Genomic DNA, 17,935 nt, shown 5'->3' on the forward strand with positions numbered 1-17,935 from the left:
TTGGTGGGCTCCTCCCTTCCACTCACTGACTCTCTCACAGCCCTGGCATATGGCCTGAATAGGAATCTCAGTGCTCTGTGACTGAGGAGTTTGGACCTTAGTAGCTGGTTCAATCTGGTAAGAAGAATGGAGCAAACTCTTCCCTGAAGCAGAGACTGGTGCTTATGTATAAAAAAGGCTGTGGTACCCAGCTGAACAGAGCCTCCTATGACTTCCTGACCCAGGGTGACTCAAAGAAGTTCAGTGTTGATGACTTGTAATTTCCCTGAGAAACAAGTGCAAAATTGTGTTTAGATGTGTTTTTTTTTCCCCTAGGGGCAGAAAAACAATCTTCCATTAGATTTCTGAGTTTGTCTTTGACCCCCAAAAGAGAGCTAGAATTCTCATTCTGGGAGCTTCTTATGTGGAGGAAATATGTATCTGACCACATCAAAATCCCAGGCCTCTGGCTTTGGGGCCAGGACAAAAGACATTGAGTTGGCCTTCCTTTCTGGTGCACTGTCTAGTGGAACACTTCCAGTTCCCTCTCTCTGCTCCCAGTTTGTCTGTATCTTCAACCTCCTTCTCCCACAGTAACAGTGGGAAGGGGCTTTCTGAATCACCCCATCTTCAAGTCTCCCCAGAGCCAGAACAAGGCAGGCAGTAGGGGATGGCTGTTGCCGCAGCAGTGAGGAGACAGACAGAACAGGTTTGGGGCAACCTCAGAAACATGGAGCACTCCTTCCAGCAGACAGAACAGGGCAACCTCAGAATCATCCAGGGCTTCTTGGTGTGTCATCCAAGTCCACCATGAAAACAGCAATATTTTTACTTGATTATAAATTCATATACTTAGAAATCAGTCCAAAAGGCATTAAAAATTCTCCCAAATGTTGACATTTTGGCCTGTCTCAAATTCTTTCCTTCTTTTCTTCATTTCATGTCTAAAAGGTGGGATTCTGTTCTTGGGGTGCCTCCCCTCTGGTTAGGGTTTGTCTGTGCTAACAGTGGGTACTGCACTGGCTGTCCTCAGATCATGAGCTTACTCAATCATGTCTTAAGATGGGCTGTGAACGTGTAAGTTCTAGCTTATGAAGGTTATGTTGTTTTTCAAGTTCACAGTACAGAACAGCTGTAGCATTAATGCCACTTCAGGCTTGCCCGTCAAAGGTTTGTGCAAAGCAAGGTGCTTTGAGAGAACGGCAGCTTCTGGGCTGACCTGAGTCAGGTGTGCCACTGGCTGGGCTAGAGGGATGGGGCTCAGATTTGCTGCCCAGTGGGATAAATACACAGTCCCTCATCAAACAGTGGGTCAGCAAAGAGGCTTCAAGGAGGGCTAGCTGTGACATGTCCCAGCTTGCTTACACCTCAGAATTCTGTACAGACTTGGGCAGACACATATCAGGCATTCAGGGAGCCTCTTCTATGCGTCCCAGCCCCCCAAGAGGATGATGGGTAGGATGCTGTGGGGTCAGGGGGTACTCAGCCTCGAAGCCCTGGGTGTCAGTTTAGTTCAGACTGGTGACTTCTCAGCCTACATTGTCTTAATTCAAGTTGTCATTCATAGACCAGCAGAAAACTAAAATCAATAAAGGTGAAAATGGGCTTTAAAGGCAACTAAAGCAGCAGAGGAAGAGGGAACAGCTTCCATTCCCTCGATGGGCTACATCGCTCCTGGCTATTTAGGACTGTATCTGGCAGCCATGTCTTTAAGACAGAAGAAAGTAGGAAAATACAAATAGATTTCTTTAAAGGTAGCCTGGGAATCCATCAGGCAAGACTTGGGGCCAGGCCATCCTTGGACTATGGAGAACAATGGGGTCAGCCATTTCTTCAGAAAATGAAGTATCTGTCTGCTGATTGCTGTGTTACTCTCTATAAGTCTGTATACTTCTCTGGTCCTCAGTCTTCTTCACTAAGAAATAAAGTATAGTGTAGTAGTTTTCAGCCTATTCTCCTCCTATGAGGAACTGAAGCAGATAGACAGTGGGGAGTAAGGAGAGACCGGATGTCAGGGTCAGGTGGCAAGCATGGATCCTGCCACTGTGTCCCAGCAGCTGCTCTGGGCCCCTTTCAATGATTTCATCTGAAGTTAGAATCTCGCAGAGAGACAACTGTTTGGAGATCACCGGGTAGAGGGCTTCCAAGTTTCCCCCTGCCTCAGAGGGGCTCTGGCATGGGTTGCACGGTTACCAGTTACCATGGGAAAGCCAACTTCCACCCTCTTCCCAGGGCCAGCAGAGAGATGGCAGGGGTAAAAAAGTGCCAGCCTACCTAGTCTCTATCTCAGGGACCCAGAGGTCAGAGAAGCTGGGAGACTCAGATGATAGTCCTCAAGACAAGGTCCTGGAAGCCAAGAGACAAGGACAGCAAAACTCAGGTTGCAAACACGCTGTGTGTGTGTGTGTGTGTGTGTGTGTGTGTGTGTGTGTGTGTACATGTGTGTGCATGCGTGTTGGTAAAATTACATGACCTAGTCTGTGTGACAAGGCTGGGTATATGAGACTCTATTTAAGATCAGACCATCTGGGCATTGTCACCTATGCTGGTTAGTTTTTTCTTTTCTTTTCTTTTTCTTTCTTTTTTTTTGTTTGTTTTTGTCAACTTGATACAAGCAGGGTCACCTGGGAATAGGTAACCTCAGTTGAGAAAATGCCTCCATCAGATTGGCCTGTAAGCAAGTTTGTGGGGGAATTTTCTTGACTAATGACTGCTGCAGGAGGACCCGGGCTACTATGAGCAGTGCTACCCTGGGCATGTGGTGCTGGCATGTGTATGAAAAGTAGCTGACTCCCAGCTTGAAGCAAGCCTGAGAGCAGCTTTCTTCTGTGGCTTCTGCTTTAGATCCTGCCTCCAAGCTCCAAGTCCCTACCTGGTATCCCTTGATGATGAACTGTACTCTAAGCTACAATAAACCCTTTGCTCCTCAAGTTGCTTTGATCCCAGTGTTAATTCCAGCAATGGAAAGCAAACTAGTGCAATGCCAAAGGGACAAAGAGTCATCCTGGATGGCGAGGGAAGGATGGTGGAAGAGGCTTTATCTCACCTTCTGCCCAAGCCATTGCTGCATGGAAGTGCTCAGATCCCAGGCATCTATTTCCTTGTAAGTCTATCATCAAGAGGCCCTTCCTACTTAGAGGTTCTGGAGTTTGTGGGACATGCATGGATTTATACATGCAGTCCACATGTAGAAACCCTCTCTGGCCAGAGAGTTGTTAGAAACGTGCTTGCTGGTATTTGCAATACATGATATAGACCAACCCTTTGGGAGAGTTTTCTCCATAGCTGGTTGTGACTGGGAGCTGGCTTTGAGAGATGGCAGTGACTTCCCCCATTGACAGGAGCCAGCAGGAGTTGTCCGGAGCTCTGAGCAGTGTGTGCAGCAGCTGTCCCATACCCGACTCACTGCACATGCAACAGCAGATATCCGGAGACTATGGGTGTTGTGTGCACATAGCTGCAAGGCAGATAGGCCAAGCAATGCCAAAGACATGGTGGCCCTGCTCAGCCCAGTTGTTTCTTTGACCCAATGGGGGCTCCAGTTGTCTCTCTGTGTGTCTTAGCTGTTGGCATCATCGGGTTTTATTTAAAGAGGTGCTGTCATAGCTTGTCACATTTGCGGAACTTCCACCCTGTCATACATTGACCGGTGCCCTCCCTATACATGAAGGCACTTGATTCTTTCAGCAACTTGACTGATGTTCCCATCTCACAGATGAGTATGTTGAGGTTCAAGAAGGGATTCAGAACCTAGAGGTTGTGTATCCTGGAGGATAGTTTTCTTGGAAGCCACAGACTACCACGTTTAAAGGGAGAGAGATGATGGGGACCTAGGATATTAATCTTGACAGTTAGGCGCCCATTTCTTGGGCTGGTGGCAATCTCTACTTACAGGGAAACTTCATCCAAGTGAGTACATTTTCAGCATCCAGGGGAGATAATAGCACCAGCTCCAGCCCTCCACAGGAGAAAGCATTGAGTGTGCCCAGGGAGATCACCTCAGGACCATGGAGTGTCATGTGCTCCTGTGACCCTTTCCCAGGATCTGACCACCAAAATGTCGCCTATCCTGATGGATGATGGAGGAAATGACAGGGGACAGTCTATGTTCCCCAGGGCCAGGAGCACTCAGAGCACATACCTTTGGGGAGCCCCGTGTCCTTCTAGACGAGTCAACCCAGCACACTGACAGCCAGACCTGGTTCCCCAACAAACCAGGAAGGTGCTGAGACCTTGTTGTGTTAACTCTTAATTTTGGGATGGCAGAACCTTGTTTATTTTATGTGACAGTCACTTCCTTCCCCCCTGCTGTAACAGAATGTTCTGTGGTGTATTTTATGATCTTTAATTAAGGGAACTTAATTTGGTTTTGAGGCATCCTTTGTTTGTTAGAGACACCCTATGGTGTTTAAAAGCCAGTTTTGGAATCACTGCCATCAAAGCCTGCAGTCTAAGCCAGACTCAGTCCTTGGGACCCATGTTGGTTTAGAGTAGGAGGCCATGGTGCCTCCTACCCACTTCGGGTCTCCATTGAGAAACCAGAACTTTTCCCATTTGCTTTGAAAAAAAAAATTGGCCCATCTTCCAAGGAACATATCCTACCAGCCCCCCAAATGGACCATGAGCCAAAATTATGTTTGAGAAGGGGATGGACCATTTAGATGACAAATGAGCTTCCAGGCGCTGTCAGAGAGTCCAGGCGGGGAGGACTATTAATGGTCACACAGCGGCAGCCACATCTGTGATACCAGAGCCAGTCGGTGGGTCCCCACTGCTGTGTTTACTGCTCCTTAATGCGGTATTGTTTACTCACAATTAAACCCTTTACCATTAATTTAACTTTCAGATGCTGAAATTGGTCACACAGCCTCAAGTCCCAAGGCCCGGACAGATGTGTTCTATACACTTGTTTAAACACGGCGCTCATTAGGAAGTAAGGCATGTAAAGCAAGTTGATTACACCACAAAGCAGGACGCTTTATCACGGGGGCCTCTCCGGAGGCGGCAGGAGGGGCTGTCAGCTGCCACTGTCACTCTTCTGCCCCTTGGATCCTGAGTGACAGCCAGGCCCACCACCTCCTCAGCTGCCTGCTCGGAAGTACACGGCTTCCCGTCAGAGCGCCGCCGAGCTGCCTGGGAGGAGGTATTAATTGTTGTCAGCGTTCATTTCACACCCTAGATAACAAACGAGAGCCACCCTGGCAGTGTGCAAGGAAGATAAACAAGTTGCCTGAGCCTCCGCAATTAAACATGCTTGCATATTTAACGGAGACATTTCCTGGAAAAATGCAAACTGCTCTGAGCAGACACCACACAGACGCTCTTCCAAAAGAGACACACAGGGTCCTGTGTGATGGAGGCTGTCTACCCTATGTGGCTCAGAAATGGGAGTCTCTTGGGAAAACCCATGTCTTCTACGGCCCTCTCTCCTCTCCTCTCCCCTCCTCTCCTCTCCCCTCCCCTCTTCTCCTCTCCTCTCCTCTCCCCTCTTCTCCTCTCCTCTCCTCTCCTTTCTTCCCCTCCCCTCCCCTCCCCTCCCCTTTCCTCCCCTCTCCTCCCCTTTCTTCCCTCTCCCTTCTCCCCTCTCCTTTCTCTCTCTCGTTCTCTCCTTCTTTCTTTCAAGACAGAATCTCTAGGTAGTCCAGGTTAGCTTTGAACTCATGATTTTTCTGCTTCTGTCTTCTAAGTGGTGGGATCATGGCTATGTGTCTCCATGCCTGGATCAGTATCTCTCCATCTTGATCCAAACAAACCTTTAGTTTAGTGGGATGTGGGCTTATGTCACTCAACACAACTTGTACAGATGATGAGTTAGTGCTGGTTATAACGAAGGATGATTTTCCACTAACATGCTCAGAAGTGGGTGGTTCGAAGGGCCAGGTACAGGCTATTGCTAAACAGGAATGGTATTCTATGTTTGGTTGCAGACTGAGAGGTGGCAATGGGTGAGCTCATCTCGGAGTTGCTGGTGGATGTTTTCACCCAGGACAGTTGAATACACCTAAGAATTGGGCGTATTTCCATTTTCTAGAAGTTTCTAGATGCTTCTGTTTCAACACCTAGGAGGACGGAATCTCACAGTCAAACTTTCTTTTCAATTTCTTTTTCTCCTCCCTGTCTTCCTCCCCCCTCCTCTTCATCATTTCCCTTCTCCCTTCCCTCATCTTTTCTCCTTCTTTCTCATCTTCTCTTCCTTCTCCACCCTGCACCTCTTCCTCATCTCCCCCCCTCTTCTGTTCCTCCTCTATCCACATAGCAAAGTTGTAAACACACTAGCCCATGGTAGCCCATCCCTCCATTTCCTGCCTAGGGTGTCCCTGCTGTTCTAGTTCAGCTCGGATTCTGATGTTTAAAGTGTGCAGAGAAACTGAGGTGGCTGGGAATGGAAGTTTCTTGCTATCTGGTTGGTCATTTTGTTCCTCATTGGGAAATTCTAAGCCACTGTCTCTCATGGCAAGCCCTCTGTAGACATCCTTTTCCTGCCTGGGCTGTCTCAGTCTGTCTCGGTGCTCTTTCTGGTGCCCTATGCCAGGGAACCTCTGCCCAGTCTTTCCTACCCTCCAGATGAGGGCAGATCTTCAGGTGTTCAGGGCACCCTTGGTTATCCTTTGTGGCATTTCAGATAATAATACTCATTACTTGAGTTATCTGTTTACTGTTTACTGTTCCAATGAAGGTGGCAGGTCATCTTCATCTGTTGGGGCTCAAGGCATAGCACCCCCAAAGTACAAATGCATAAAAATGTGACATTTTAAAGTATATATCTTTGCAATTTTTGGGCTGGCTATTTTGAGAAGTCAAGGACACATGGATAGCCCTAGTCATTTCCATAGCCCAGGGAGGTCTGCAGTGGTCATCTTATGTGTGCCTTCTCTGTTGCCAGACCCAGTTACTCATAGTTAGCCATGCTCTGAAAATAGTAAGTGGAAAACTTCAGAATAGTTAAGAAGTTAAGCAACATAGCAGATTGCAATAAGCAACTGCTCTATTCTGTTATTGCTTATCGGTGCTGGTCCCTTGCTATGCCTAACTTTATCAGCTTTATGTGCTTTGTAGAAAGTGCTGCCATGCATCAGGTATCTGCTGGGGTCCTGTCTGGATAAGAGGATGTTCTGCATTTGCTTGTAATCAAAACAGGTTTTCTCCTGGTGACTTGCCGAGACCCCATTTGGATCTTCTGAGGGTAGAGAGAAGGCATTGCTTCCTTCCTCTGTGCTGAAGATGTTTATGACATGCGTTGTAGTGAGTTGTCCTAGTGACTCAGACCATGTTTCTAGACTTGCTAGAAAGAAGAGCATCCTTTCTCCCACTAAAGCCTCCCCAGTCTTGACATTTGTGGCCCAGTGAGGGGAATGTTGCTTTCCTTGGAAAGAGGTCTAAGTGCTCGTTTGCCCCTCCCCAGGATCGTGAGTCATTACTTTTTCCTTCAGCCCTGGCGACACCGTCTGCCCAAGAACCCATAATGGTTTGTCCTTGGACAATTCGAAGGATGTGACTCTGCCTTGAGGGCACATTTTGGGGAGGTGGAACCTCCATTTATTTGTCTCCACAATTGTTTCATCTGTGCTTTGTGGCTTCCTGTCCACTGCCTTCTCATCTGATGGTGTTGCCATTAATAACCCTCACACAGGTAAGGAATTCTGCATCTTGAGCAGGCATGTGTGATGTGTCCAGCAAATGTTCTTAATGATGCATTCAGAGCACTTCTCCCCCAAGACCCAGCTTCCAACTCATCCAAATCCATCCAAGCTCTCACACAGGACCTTGGGGATTAAAATTCCTGAGTCTTTTGTGAAAAGCAAAAACACCTTCTGAACACACACACACACACACACACACACACACACACACACACACACACACACACACAGAGGAGGCTAAATCCCCTAAGCTTTCATTTCCCTTCATGGTTGAACTTCTATGACTCAGATCATTTGCAGGCAATCTATTTAGTTTGCTGGTCCTGTTGACTTCCAGGAGGTCAGAACTTCTGGTTTTGCCCCTCCAGGGGCAGCATGTGGCCCCAGCTGGCTATGGGGTGATGGAAATGGGAGCAAAGAATGAGCTATGTTGTTTGGAATCCATGTTGGGAGTTTGCAGGATGCCCTATGTTCTGTAGAGATGGAGGTTTTCAGGTAGAGCTGTGGTTTGGGGTTTGCTGGTGGGAGGTGGGATTGATATCATTACATATACGTTACTGGGAGCAATATCTAGCAATTAGATGTTATCTTCCAGGTGTATAAACTAAACCTTTAAGATTTTAAGCTGCTTGGAGGCCTCTCGGCACTTTATGAAAATAGTTCCAATTGAGAATGCCAGTTGGTGGCAATGCTTTCTCTGGATTTTCTTGCCAGCCCCAGGCCCTAGAAGCCAGGGTACCCCTGAAAAGGCTCAGAAGCGTTTATTGTGCTGGCCTCTGCTTAGGAACAATCGGGGCAGCCACCCATTGAATGGGTGGCAGTGGGCTGGCCAGGCACTTCTGGCCCCTGTCAACCCTCCTCCCAAGCTCTGTCACTTCTTGAACCACTTCACTGAATCGCTCAGAAGTTCCCTCCTCCGAATCTCACACAATCGTCTGTTCTCTCTTTATTAGGCACTTTGAGGGACATCGTGGTCTACACCTGCCTTTGAAGGGGCCCCCACCACAGTTTTAATGACCTCCATTTGTCAAAGGAAAAGTTCAGAGTTCATTCTTTTGTCCAAGCCCTGGCAACTGAAGCGTCCAGGGTACTGGCTGGTCAGTGATCTTTATGTCACTGGCTTGAAATCTTTCCCTGTGACCCCGCTCATGTCAAAACAGCTAGCTGGCCACTCTGGCCATTGTCATCAGAATAAGGGCTAAGTGATGCTGCTTGGTCATTACGTGTGCCCTGATTGCCAATCAGGGCACAATAGGAGGTCATTAAGGGCCATAAAAGTGCCAAAGCTGAGAAAGGAGACTTTGAATGGAGCCAGAGGGCCCTGGGAGCCTGGCTAGCCTTGCTGCCTCCAGGAGAGGGGCTCCAGCAATCTTGGAGGGGAAAAGTCAACTTGACAGAATTAAGAAGTTTCTCCTCCCCATGGCACTTTGAACAACTATGTCCCTCCTTTCTCAGATGATACTAGGACAAAAACCAAGCAATGTTGCATGAGAAGACAGCAGTTTCCAGAAGCCCAGTCGTGTGGGCAAACAGGAAGTCATTCCTGCCACATCAGTTAGAGTCACACACACTTAGGTGCAGACCCAGCTCTCTGAAGGGACAGCGATGGTTTTCTCAGAGTGCCCATTTCATGCCAGGCCGCTTGCTCTGTTCTGTTGTACATATTCATGGGCATTAACTCAGGTAAGCTTGACACTAAGTCATGTAGGCAACAGAAGGCTTTCCTGGGTCTCTTCCCTGGCATTGCTTGTCACAAGCTTCAGATGAATGTGGGAGTATTTTGTGTAAGCACTGAAAGTTAAGTTTTATTGAGCAAAGACCTTGTGCTAGCATAAGCATGATCTCGATCCACATGTTGGATCCTGGGGTCCATACCACCACCATCCTTGCTTCATAATCTGGAAATTGAAGCACAAAGAAGTGGTGTGGACATTGTCCATTCCTGAGGTACCAGCACCTGCGTTGCACTGTGTAGCTTTATGCCTACAGCTCCCAGCCACACTGACTGGGCTGTTAACCATTGTGTAGGATACAGGAGAGTATAGACACTGACTTACTGTGTTGCTTCGGGCAAATCACTTCACCTCTCTATGACTTAAGTTTTGCTACTGGATCTTGCCAAGAATAGGTGATCACTGAACTCATCCAGATGGTCTCAATGGAGGATCCTTCTCTGAGAGTATGGATGGCCAGAGCACACACTATGGTCATCTTTTTCATTGCAAGGCAAGTCATTTGAAACCTTGGTTTCGTATTTTACAGAGACTAGAGTCCTTGTGAGTTTCCAGAGCAGGAAGATTTTGGGGAAATGTGGAGTTTGATCTTTGTGTCTTTGGGCTCTGTGCATCCTACAGGGGTGTGTCCCTTCCCCTCTGCCTATCAGGAATCTCCAAAGCTGGGTGTGGAGTCCCCCAGACAAGCCTACACAAGAGCAACTTTCAGCCCCTTCAGGGTCACCTTTTTGTTCATAAGAAAAGGACCCTCATCATCAAAGCAACCTCCTGACACCAGAAATCAGCTGGGAGTGGATGGTATGGGCACCAGAGGAGGAGGTCCCATCCTGAGACTGTTGGGGGTTTCCAGAGCTGTGCTGGCAAGCTTCTCCTAGAGCCCACAAGAAAGCCTTGGACCCCAAAGAGGGACATCTGTAAGATTCTAGCTCTCTCAGAGATTCTGTGTCCTAAAAGATGGGGCTGTCCAGAACACTTAATGTCTGAGAGAAGGGAATGCTGGGAGGAAAATTAATGCAGCTATGTGGAACAACATTTGCGTTAAAGGCCTCATGGTTCTCAGCGTGACCATGGACTGATTGCTGCTGCATTCTCAAGGTGAGCCTCTATTGTGGGCCCCAAGAAGTCTGCTCTGATGGAGACACAAAAAGAGGAAGGGAGAGGGAGGGAAAGTGGAAGAAAGAGAGGACAGAGGGAGAAAGGAGGAACAAAGTGCATGTTCACACCTTCTTTCTCTAGTTCAAGGTTCTTTTTGAATGATTCATTTATCCTCCTTCAAATCAAAAGCTGGTTAGAGTCTTACCACCAGTCTCTGCATGGGTCTATGGTCTTTTTAAAATCTGTCTCTTTCCCTTCCTGTCTCCAGGTCTTCTTCTCCTCTACTTTTGAAGCATATCTCATTTTATAGCCCAAGCTTTTCTCAAACTCAAGATCCTCCAACCTCTGTCTCCCAAGTGCTGAATGACAGGCACATCCCAGCAAGCCTACCATCATCTCCTTCTCTTGGCTATAGAATAGAGTGAACATTTCTTCCTCTTTGTTGCAGGGGATGGGGTCTTGAGGATGGGAGGGGAAAGACATTGTGGGTGGAGTTAGTCTCTGGTTCAGAGACTGGTGTCTCTGCAACATTTGGAATGTCTAGTCTGTCCTCAATGATGTGTCCCTGAGAACATTCTGGAACACAAAGGAACTATGTTGGATTCTTGTTCTCTTGCATGACTTAGGCCAGACTTATCACCACAGGTAGAGAGAGAGTCCATGCCTTCGGGAATTTTCCAAGAACATTTGTCTTTGTCTAGGAAACAGGCGGGATCCTGCCATCATCTGTGACTTTCGAATTCCCAGTGCCTGACAATGTTAGAAATCTCATCCAGCCTACATCCTGTTCCCTGGAATAGCAGGAATGGACCTGCAGCTGCTGAAGTCTGCATTATCCAATGATGCTTTTGGGGAAGATGCTGTCCACTTCCAGGTCAGAAAATTCCCTAATGTTTGCCAGTCTGCCTTCAGTCCAAGTGCCAAACATCTACATATTCTGTGTCGGACAGCCATGCTCATCATGTGACCCAGGGCCATGCCCTCTCTGTGGCTGACCCTTAGTAGTGAAAGATGGTGGAGCTGACCCATTGGGGACCTCTTCTATTGTTAACATGCTATTTTAGCCATTCCTTCCTTCTTTGATTTCATATGTGTTTCATATGTGTTTCCTGTGGTGTGCTGGTCTCACAGACATGGAATCACTGAATTCATTTGTGAATGAGACAGTAGCTTCAGCTCCCATAGCTCGAAGGAAATCTGAACAACTGGAAAGGAAATCCTGGGACCTGGAGAAGGATGAAGAAGGATCCAAGAGGAGAGTTTACAACAAATGGGTTTCATATCTCAGAGACTGACAGCCTTTCCAAGGAGTCTTGGCAGATTGCACCCGAAGAGCTGAATGGCATTCAAGTGTGTCTCAGTGACAGCCTGTAAGGTCTGTGCAAGCAATTCCTTCTCAAGAGACTGGGCAGGAGCTGGCCAAAAGAAGGACTGAGGGGTGTGGGTTTGGGTAATAGAGGAGCATAGGTAAAAGCTAGAAAGTCAAGGGTAGACTTGGAGGAGGGTAGACTCGGAGGAGGGTAGACCCAGGTCCATCCCAGGGTAGTAAAGATACTCCAAGGCTATTCAGCATAGCAGGGATGTGATCACAGCTCTAGGAAAGCCTCATTAGCTGCAGCAATGAGTGGGTGAGATGTCTGATCTAGAGCATAATGTAAGAGTAGTCCAGGGGAAAACTGTAATCACTGTCACTCTCTGAAATAAAGGAGACTCTGGAAGGGTGGGAAAAGAGCTGGGTGTTTGGCATCAAGAGGTGGGGTCCAGAGAGGTAGAACACCAAATTGTTCAAAATAGAGAGATGAGTCGAAGATGACATCTGGGCCTACACGTTCCCATGGGAAGATCACTGTGGGCTATTTGACTCTGCGGCTAGCACCTTTGGAAGTCAGATGGGGGGGGGAGGTAAGTTGGTTTTTGTTTTTATTTTAAGTAAGAAAGGATGCTAGTAGCTGATGGTGAGTGTACAATATATCCATGTGTTCTGAAAGAGCACATTCAACAAACCACTGAAAATATTCTATAAAACTTGCACCTGGAGCCCTGGAGATGGCTCAGCCAACAATTTGCTTTCTAAGCAAGCAAGGACCAGAGTCAGAATCTCCAGGGCTCAAAGTCAGGAGCAGCAGTGCATTTCTGTGATAGCAGTGTGCCTGCAGTGAGATGCAAGGGAGACAGGGGACTCCACAGAGGCTCACATACCATCTAGGATGAGCTATGTGGCAGCGAACCCCAAAGAGATTAGTGGAAGGTGAGTGCTGACACCGGAGGTTGACCTCTGATGTCCACCCATGCACTATGGCATGGTGGCTTCAGGTGGGGATGCTCTTGCTGTCTAGACTAAGTATGTGGCTTCTTGCTGTCTAGAGTCAGACCTCTAGTGTCTCCTCCTCATGCTATAAGGACAGGCATGTTCCTGTCCTACCTATTCACGTATTAGTAGGCTTAATTTATCTACTTATTGCCCCATCTTCATGACCATATTCCTCTTACTTATCGCTAGGCTCGTGTGGCCTTGTCTCCTGATAGCAAATTGGTCATTATGTGTTCAACAAGTAGACTCTTAGGTGCTTGTCATTTGGCCAAGCACTTTTGCAAATCCTGGGGAAAGATTAATATATAAGCAGTGGACAAAGAGACCCAGTGGCCTATGCTGCTTAACAACAATTGTGGAAATCTGTTAACTTCTAACAACCTGTGAGATTTCCCTTGTCCAGACCATGCATAAGGCAATCCTGTGTGGGCAGCATGGAACAGTGTAGAGTAGCCCGGAACAGCACACAGAAAGTTGTGCCAAATATCAGGGTAGGATGTGCCAGAATGAAACATCAATTAGCTATTGGAGGTGTCAGGAGAGATTTTTAAGGGACAAATGAACTGTGTGCCCTGGGGTATTAGGGTCCAGCCCACTGTCTATTCTACTTGGCTATTTTCTCCACGGGGACTACATATCCATCTTGCCTACTGGAAAGTCAGTGGCTGCCTGGAGCATTGAGGTTCTCTTATTATTAACCAGAGGGAGCCGTTCTTCCCTCTCTCGGAAGCCCTAGCTTATCTGGAGGGACCTCTGTCTCCAAGAGCTGTAAAACAGGCTTTTCCCCTAAGCTAACGGCACACAATAGAGTCACATTATGTATAATGATTTTGTAATGTGAACTAATTCCACCAGGGACCTCATGGAAAGTACCACTTTCATTAAACTCATCCAGCAACAAGGACCGAATACCAATTTGGAGGTGATGGCAATTTGCAAGGCACGAATGTTTGAGACAGTTGCTGGGGCTTCCCTGAGCAAAGGCCCTTGGGATAGAAATCCACCCACTGGGTGACTGTGGAATCCTGGCACAATGGTGGTTGGGGAAAAGGCATACTCCCTCTCCACCCCACTCTGTGCTCTAGCTATTAGAGTCTGGGCTTCTTGACTCTGTTTCCGTGGTCTCCTCCATCTCTAGGGCAGTTCTGCTGCCCCTGACACAGCAGCAAGGGCACCAGGGCATCACTAGGAATTAATGAGACTCCAATTACATTTATTTGCTTCAAGGAATTATACCCAGCACTGACCCTCCCAGATAACAGTGGCTCCCAACACCTTGGTGTCCCTTCAGAAGTCAGTAATTATGAGAAAGACATACGAGAGGGACACATGGGAGCTGACTCAGAAGTAAATAGAGAGACACAGGCCTCCTCTGCAGCAGGGCACACCAGCTCCACTCTGATGCCTGTGTTGCCTTCCTGAGACTTGTCAAGGCCACCAACACCCAGAGATGAGAGAGAAGACAGTACCATCAGAAGCCCCCCTGTGCCATTTTCCTGCCTCGCTAATCTTAATTGAATCCATCTCTCAGGCTCTCTTGACAGTGAAAGATTGATCAAATCAGAGAGGCCAGGCTGGACACCACTCTTAAAAGAAAAAAAAAATCTTCCCGAATCATTAATTTGTCCATTCTCTCCCATTTGGCCCCATTCTTCACTGTCCTGCAGTCCCCCTTCTCAGTAATCACTCTCGAGTGTTCTTCCCAATGGGCCACCATGGCAGGAAAGTAATTTACCAGAGGCGGGTTTTTCAGGACAGCTCTGTTCTCTCCCTCCCTGGCATTCTTTGTCCCCTGACTATGAAGTCCAGTGTGGCTCTAATTAAGTCTAGTGAGGTCTCGGAACACACACTGGTGAGCAGGTCTCCATCCCTCTTCCCTGGAGCCAGAAGTACCTGAACATGGGAACTGTGGGCTGCATGCACCTGGATCCCGTCTTGAAGGGAACCATGGGGTGCCTTCAGGAGCTGCTCCTTCCCCTCCACTACCCCCAGCTCTTAGGCTGTAGGCATCACCTATCCCAAAGTAAGTCCAATATACAGTGAGCAAGCATGAGGCAGCCAGAGCCATCAGAGAAAGCTCCTCACCCACAGCCATTATCTTTGGTGTGGCCTCTGTAATAGCATGGTAATGGGCCCTGCTCCTTGTCTTGCCTCAGACATTCAGATCTCCGACATTCTGTACTCCCGGCACAGTTAAGCCTCCAAAGCACTGGATGCATTGTTTCACCCTCTGCTCAGGCCTCCTTATGCTCCATTTCTTCCTCAGCTAAAGTTAAAGAGTTCCGGTGGTCTACCAGCCCTGTAGGAACTGGACCCTAGCTATCTCTCTGATCTCGTTCTCTTCTTAATGCATTCTCTTGCTCATTCCCCTCCAACTGCCCTGGTCTCTCTTAAAGATGCCACTTTTGTTCCTCCTTCAGCCTCTCAGCTGGCTGTCCCCTGCCTTCCATGTTCTTCGTTGTGGATACAACCATTCCTTTCCCTTCACTGGCATTAAATGCCTGGGCTAGATAACAGGTTTTAAGATGAAGAGGACTAGCTGCCCTTGCAGGTAACTCAGTTTCCGTGCCCAGCACTGCACACATGGTGGCTCACATATCATCTGTAACTCCAGTTGCTTAGGATCCAGTACCTCCTCTGGTTCTGAGGGCATCAGGCATGCACATGATACACATATACATATGTAGGTAAACATTAAATAAATGAGGTCATTCTGTCAAGGCACATGCTTGACCACATTGCTCCCTAAACTACCCCCTATAGTGCTACTTAGCTTTCCAGCTAGTGTTCATTGTTTGGCCCAGTGTTTGCGTTATTTCTGTCTCCTGCTACTGTTTTGTAAGATCCATAGCAGGTTGTCCCTACCACATAGTAATATTTATTAAATATTGTGAATATATAAATGTTTAGTGATGGGGCTGTTGAGATGACTCAGAGGGTAAGAGGTGCTTGCCGTCAAGTTTGATGCCCTGAGTTCAATTCCCCAAACCCACATGGTAGAACTGATTCCCACAGTGGCCCTCTGATTTCGATATGTGTGCTGTGGCAATGTGTGCCCACAAATATGTGTAAATATTAAAACATATGTAAACAAATGAGTAAGTGTGAAACACTTTTAAAGATGTGTTTAATGAGTGACTGTTACAGTAACAAGATTTACTGTGAGCATGTTTAATGACAACATGGTTGATGACTCTTCTTGGCAAATTTTCATGATTTTAAAATTCATAAGACGTCCCATCCAAAAAAAAAAGAGGCAGGGTGTAGTGATGCTCCCCTTTAGTCCCAGCCCTTGGGAGGCAGAGGCAGGTGGATCTCTGTAAACTGAGACCAGCCTGGACTACAAAGCAAGTTCTGGGACATCCAGGGCAATTACACAGAGAAACCATATCTTGAAAGAGCAAAGGGGGAAAAAAGATGTTCCATGAATCGAACCTAGGGCCCCACACATGCCAGGTAAGAGCTGTACCACTGAACCACATTCTCAGTCTTCAGTCTTCATACTCATCTCCAGCTTCCCACAGCAAAAACAAACAATCCTAAGGATGAGGGAAGGCCCTAAACCAATTCTCTACGGTAGCAGTGACTCACTGAAATCCAAGCAAGACAGGGAGTTGTCACACTGGACTTGCAGTCTGGCAGCATCTTCCGCCAGACCCCATGCCACTGAGGCAGAGGCCCCACTCTCAACCTTAAGGGTGAGGTTCACAGGTGGATTTACGTTAGCAGTCCCCTGGTCTTCCCGGTCAGCACTCCCGAGGCCCTGTGTGCAAATACCAGCTGGTAAAATAAACAAAGTCCACCGTTCTCTCCTGCCTGGCCATAAATTGGCCCTGGCCTTACACACAGGGACAGTGTCAGACCTGATTTATGCAGTTTGTGAGATTTACAGCCTAATCATTTAACATAAGAAACAAGACCTCTCAAACATAAATTCCAGAGAAAGCAAATGTTTAGGAACTTGTGTTTTCTTTTGGTGACACTGAACATGCCCACCTCATCCTAGGGTTCACAGAAGGTTGGAGCCTTCACTTCTGAAAGTCCATAGCATGTTCAAAGGCCATCGAATGTAATACACAGCATGGGCTATGCCCAGCAGGCACTCAGTTGGATTGTGGAAACTGGAGTTTATAGAAACTTTGAGTGCGGAGCAGCAAAGAGCATTTTTAGTGTGGGCACATGGTCCCTCAGCCCTGCTTCTGTAGACAAGGTGCAGATTCTACCTGGAAACCACTGATGTCAGAAGACAGCAAACCTTCATGGCTGCTGTCGGAAAACTGGTGGCTGGGTGTGCACCTGCTGCTGGAAAACCTGAAGGCTAAGGATGGGTAGCTTTGAATGTTTTCATCATCTTCATGCTTCAGTGTCTGATCTATACAGTGAAGGACTGGACCACAACTGCAGAAATGTCTTTTGGGTTCTCTGTTCAGGAAGGGAAACAGCTTCTCCTTGTATTTTCACAGGGTTTGGTGCCAGGAGCAGGGTCATTTGGATAGAGTTTGATTTTTATCAGTGTAGTGAATTTATATGCAGTTAGATGTGATGTGTTTGTTTACTTGCAAGTCTTTAAAGAAATAATAGAGTTTAGACAATTAAAAAGAATTTGATTTAAATTTTTTCTTTGTCATTTGTCTATTGTATTTGTGTGTGTGTGTGTGTGTGTGTGTGTGTGTGTGTGTGTGTGTGTGTGTGTGTGCGCGCGCGTGCGTGCAGGCTCACATGCCATGTGTACATGTGGAGATCAGAAGACAACTTTCATGAACTCATTTCTCTTCTTCCACCATTATGTGGGTTCTGGGGACTGAACTCAGGTCATCAGACTTTTTTAGCATGTGCCTTTACCTGATGAGACATTTAGCATGCACAGAATTAGGAATTTTTACTACAAAACTCTGGAAAGATGGGGCCAGTCTTTTAAGTTTGGAAATTTAATTTTTATTATTTATATGTATGTTTGTATGTATGTAGGTACATCATATATATACAGATGCATGTGTTTTGGTGTGTGAGTGTGTGTGTGTGTGTGTGTGCGTGTGCGTGTGCGTGTGCGTGTGCGTGTGCGTGTGTGTGTGTGTGTGTGTGCATATATGTGGGTACATGTGAAGGTCAGATATTGACACTGGGATATTTTCCTTTTTCCTCAACTGTTTCTCCATTTTGTTCTTTGAGACCAGGTC

At 47.2% G+C, this 17,935-nt stretch overlaps 1 long non-coding RNA gene across 3 annotated transcripts; it reads left to right on the plus strand.

Moving 5' to 3' along the window:
- Nucleotides 1-5,610: 5,610 nt before the first annotated feature.
- Nucleotides 5,611-15,936, plus strand: LOC103160964. 3 transcript variants are annotated; one of them, XR_003483377.2, is made up of 3 exons: nt 5,611-7,609; nt 8,573-10,447; nt 11,149-15,936. It is a non-coding gene; the product is annotated as an uncharacterized LOC103160964 (long non-coding RNA). The 3 variants fall into 3 exon arrangements; XR_003483378.2 differs by having other exon boundaries at nt 5,618-10,447; nt 11,149-11,321; nt 11,579-15,936; XR_003483376.2 differs by having other exon boundaries at nt 5,611-10,447.
- Nucleotides 15,937-17,935: the final 1,999 nt, after the last annotated feature.

The sequence above is a fragment of the Cricetulus griseus genome, chromosome 3, assembly GCF_003668045.3.
Source record: "Cricetulus griseus strain 17A/GY chromosome 3, alternate assembly CriGri-PICRH-1.0, whole genome shotgun sequence".
NCBI classification, from domain to species: Eukaryota; Metazoa; Chordata; class Mammalia; order Rodentia; family Cricetidae; genus Cricetulus; species Cricetulus griseus.